The sequence below is a fragment of the Podarcis pityusensis genome (genome assembly GCF_964106645.2).
Source record: "Podarcis pityusensis genome assembly, chromosome: Z".
Taxonomy (NCBI): Eukaryota; Metazoa; Chordata; class Lepidosauria; order Squamata; family Lacertidae; genus Podarcis; species Podarcis pityusensis.
In genome coordinates, this window is record NC_138044.1 from 94,973 (window position 1) to 100,000 (window position 5,028).

Below are 5,028 nucleotides of genomic sequence, written 5' to 3' on the forward strand. Positions count from 1 at the left end.
TAAGCCTAAGCCTAAGCCTAAGCCTAAGCCTAAGCCTAAGCCTAAGCCTAACCGTAACCCTAACCCTGACCCTGACCCTGACCCTGACTGTCAGGGCTGCCTCAAGTCTCAGCTCACAAAAGACCAACGCCTATCTCTTCTTATATACAAAAGTGTTTATTGCAGTTCATTGTTTGCTTCACATCCGAGGCGCGCAGTCCTACGTCTGTTACGCTTAGACCGCTGAAGTCCCCTCTGAATCCGTCCCTCCCCTGCACCAGTTTAAGAGGCTTGCGCTGCTCCACCTCTTCCTCTCTTTCCTTTTCCGCAGGGTCTTTCTGCCCGCTGGGGTTTCGCCCCTCCTGGATTCCTCTGACGCGGAATCAGACTGCTCTTGCCCCCTCCTGCGGGCTTTGGGACCTGGCCCCTCCTCCGGGCTCCCTGTACTTCCGCGCGCCTCTACATTTGAACTTGGCGCGCGCGCCCAACCTCTAACCTTCCTTTTAACAGCTACACTACTCCCTTCACTACTCCCCTCCCCTTCCGGGAGGGTGGCTTGCTCCGACCTCCCTCCTTTCTCTGCTGCCGGAGCCGCTTCCCCTGATACACTGAAACCTCCACCCCCTTCGCTGCACTCTGGCGGGGAGGCTGGTCCTGACGCCCAGCTGCCACTTTGGGATCCCCCGCTGGCCCCCTGCTCCTGACACGTTCCCCCTGGGGCTCCCCTGGCCTTGACCACCGGCGCCCCCTTCTGGGAATCCTCTGATTCGCTGGAAAGACTCATGGAATCTCTTGAGTCATTGTCATCCTCTTCCTCGCTGTCCTGGGATTCATCCCCATCGCTCTCCATCTCCTGCCTACCCTGTGCCTCTGTCCCTGAACCCCTGACATCCATCCCCCCCTCGAAGCCCCCCCTTCCCCCCTCCCGCTGCTCGGGCGCAGGTTCCGGGAGCTCCGTTGTAGCGGGGGTAGATGCTGGATACAGTTCGTCGACGTCGATCTCCTCTGCTTCCAGTTCAGTGTATGAGTGCTCGAAACCGGGGTCCTCCCCCAACACATCCAAACCCTTCCCTCCCCTGTTACTTCAGGCGATGCTGCTTGCCAAGGCCCCCTTCGCCACCCCACTTCTGGTTGATCGTCCCACCAATAAGAGCGGTCCGTGTCCACCCCCGAGCACGATCCCCTTGGAGGGCTCGATTCTGGCGTGGTCTCCTCTGCGGAGGAGAACCCCCGGAAGGTGCTGCCTGAAAGCGTGGGCGTAAAAAGCCAGTCGTCAAAATACTCCGCTGGCATGGGCCTGTGTGGGAAGAGTGCATGGAACTCGTCTTTAAGAAGAGGTTCCTCCAGAGCATAATCTGGCACCCAACTGTTGGCGCTGGCCGGGGTACCTTCCCTGGCGAGGAGGTATTCCACTCCCTCCTCCCCCCATCTCAAGTCCAGAATTTCCGTGACCTCGTTCAGTGTCGGGGTCCTCGGTGACTTCCCCCCCCCTGGTGACTTTCTACGTGGGTCTGGTGCCGTCCCTGGCTCCTGAAATCTGTGTGGGGCCTTGTAGGGTGTAAGCACCGACCTATGAAAGACCGGGTGCATTCGGGAATCTTCTGGGAGGGTCAACCGAAAAGCTACGGGATTGATCCTGCCCTCAACTTGGTATGGCCCTAGCTGTTTGTGTCCTAGCTTCTTCTTAGCTAACGACTTGGCCGGCACCGCCTGGGCTGCTAACCATACCCAGTCCCCCACCTGGATGTCTTCTCCTGCCCTCCTGTGCCTGTCTGCCTGCACTTTGTAGGCGTGTTTAGCTAGTTCCAAGTGCCGTCGTAGCTCCTCGTGGACCTCCTGCAATTCTGCTGCTAAATGCTCAGCTCCCTGCGACTCCCCCTGCGTCGTTGTCTCCAACGCCGGGAAGGTTCTGGGATGTCGCCCATTGTTGGCGAAGAACGGTGTCACCCCCGTTGACGCGTGCTTCGTGTTGTTGTAGGCAAACTCGGCCATCGGTAAGTAGTCCACCCAAGTTGCAGGCTTTTGATTGGCGTAACATCGCAGGTACTGCTGCATGATGGCGTTGACCCTCTCCGCTTGGCCGTTGGTTTGCGGGTGTCTCGCCGACGCTAAGTTGATCTTGACATTCAGGATGCCCAGGAGCTTCTGCCAGAAACTGGAAACGAATTGGCGACCCCGGTCGGACAGGATGGACCGCGGTAAGCCGTGCACCCGGAACACGTGGTCTATGAACAGCTTGGCGGTCTGTTCCGCTGTTGCCACCTTCGCGCAAGGAATGAAGTGCGCCATCTTGGTGAACAGGTCTACAACCACCAGCACCGCCGTCTTGCCTCGCGAACTGGGCAGATCAGTAACAAAGTCCAGCGCCACCCTTTCCCACGGCTGTAGTGGCGTCTCCAGCGGTTCCAGCAATCCCGCTGGCTTCTTGTGCACTGGCTTGGACCTCTGACACGTGTCACACCTGGCGACGTAATCCGCGACCTCCCCTCACATCTGGGGCCACCAAAAGTCCCTGGCTACTAAGTCCGCCGTCTTTTCTTTGCCGAAGTGACCCGCGCTGGGTGCGTCGTGTAACTGCTGTAAAACCTTCGCGCGGAGATCGTCTCCCGGCACGTAGAGAGCACCCTTGCGGGTTAGCAGGCCGTCGCGTATCTGGAATTCGTCATCCTCTGCTGTCCCTCTGCGCACCTCCTCCATCTTGGATTGTGCGAACGGATCCGTCTGTAGCGCGCGGCGTACCGCGTCCAGGTCCACGGCGGCGGAAGCACATGCCCACGCCTGCGGTGCGAAAATGTGCCTGGCTGCCACTGGTGCCGCTTCCTCGAGATACTGCGGTTTCCTGGAGAGCGCATCCGCTATGACGTTGTTGTCTCCCGGGATATACTCTATCCTGAAGTCGAAATCCGCAAAGAACTCCGCCCATCTCATGTGCCTTTGGCTCTGGAGCTTCGCCGTGCGCCAATACTCTAGGTTCTTGTGGTCCGTGCGGACTTGCACGGTGTGCTTGGCTCCGATGAGGAAGTGCCGCCACGCCTTGAAAGCCGCGTGGATGGCCAACAACTCCCTGTCCCAGATGGTGTAGTTCTGTTCCGACTTGCTGAGCTTCCGGGAATAGAAAGCGCAGGGCCTCCAGTTCCCTTGCGGATCTTCCTGCAAGAGGACGGCCCCCACTGCTCTGTCAGATGCGTCAGTCTCAACCCGCATGGGCCTGCCGGGATTCACGTGTAGCAGCTGTTCTTCGGACGCGAAAAGGCTCTTAAGTCTCCTGAAGGACTGCTCCGCTTGGTCCGTCCATGTGAACTTTTTCTTCTTGGAACTGAGGGTGTCCGTGATAGCTGCCGTCTCTTTCGCGAAACCCCTGATGAACTTGCCTCTGCAGGACCTCCTTTACGTCTCTCTCGTGAGTCTCCCGCGATTCTGAGAAGATCAGAATGTCGTCGAGGAAGCATACGCACTTCTTGTAGAGGAGTCCCGCTAGCACGTGGTGCATGAAGGCTTGGAAACAGTGGGAGCCATTTTGGAGACCAAACGGCATAACTCTGTATTCATAGGTGCCCAGCGGCGTGAACATGGCCGTCTTCCACTCGTCACCTTCCCTCATGCGTATTAGATTGTATGCTCCGCGTAGATCCAACTTGGTGAAGATCCTCCCCTTCCTCACCGTCGCGAGCAGGTCGTCAATCTTGGGCATGGGGAAGGCCTTGGGCTTTGTCATCGAGTTTATGGCCCTATAGTCCACAATGAGCCTTTTTTGGGGCGTGTCCTTCTTCTTCACGAAAAACACAGGACTGCCCCCCACTGCCTTGGATTCTCGGATGAATCCCCGCTTCAAATTGTGATCTATGAACTCCCTGAGTTCCTGCATCTCATCTTCAGACATGGAATACAGCTTCGCAGTCGGCAGCGTCGCCCCTGGTAAGAGGTCAATTGCACAGTCGTAGGGCCGGTGGGGTGGTAATTGGTCAGCTTCCTTTTCGCAGAAGACCTCCAAAAACCCCTTGTACTTGTGGGGCACTGCCTGCACCATGCCTAGATGCAACTGTTGCCCTTCCTCCTGGCCCTCCTCCTCCTGGCCGGTCTGGATGCAATGTTGTGCGCAGTAGGACGAGCCAAAGGTGAGCTGCCGCTGGTACCACGCTAAGGATGGGCTGTGTCTATCCAGCCAACTCATGCCTAACACTATAGGCGTGTCTGACAGTTGGGTGACATTGAAACTGATGACCTCGCGATGATTCCCAATTTTCAGCAGCATGGGTGGCGTCTGTTGTACCACTTGCCCACCCAGCAACTTCCTGCCATCTACCGTGACGACGTTCAGAGGCAGCGTGGCTGGTAGTAGCGCTATGCGATGCTGCTGGATGAACTGCATCCCCACGAAGTCTGCGTTGCTCCCTGAGTCAATCGTAATGGGGACTTCCAGGGTGAGTCCATTAGGTAGCTGGAGAGTAGCAGTGAGCTGCACCACTGGCTTGGGTGGTAAGGGGTCTGTAGGCTGCAAAAGCGCTGGGGACTGCTTCACTGACTTGCCTGGCGGAGCCCCAGCATCTCTGCTTCCAGCCAGGCATTCTCGTTTCCCTGAAACTGCTCTCCTTGGAACGCTTCCCCTGTTACTGTTGCTAAGGCTGCAGTGTGCTTCTGAAGCCTCTGGGGACACTCTTTAGCCATGTGCTGTGCACTGTCACAGATGTAACACTTCCTGGTCCCTCTAGGAGGCTTCGCCTTGACTGCTCCGGACGCTGAGGCTCCGGCAGCTGTCTGAGCCTTTGCACCACCCAGCTCCATTGGTTCCTCCCCTCCCTTCAGCATAGGCGAGGGATTTGTACGTCCCAGGTCCCTGGGAAGAAAAGGAGGCGCTCTAGCTGGTGGGCGGACGTGACGCCCCTCCTCACTGTGCCAAGGGCGTTCTTCGTGGCGCACCCCTATCGTGAGTGCCCTCTGCACGACGTCTGCTAGGGTTTGAGGTCTGTCTCCCCTAGCCAGCTCATCTTTTACGGAGCCATGAAGCCCCTCCCAGAACAAGTCTCTCACTGCCAGGGAGTCCTTTTCCCA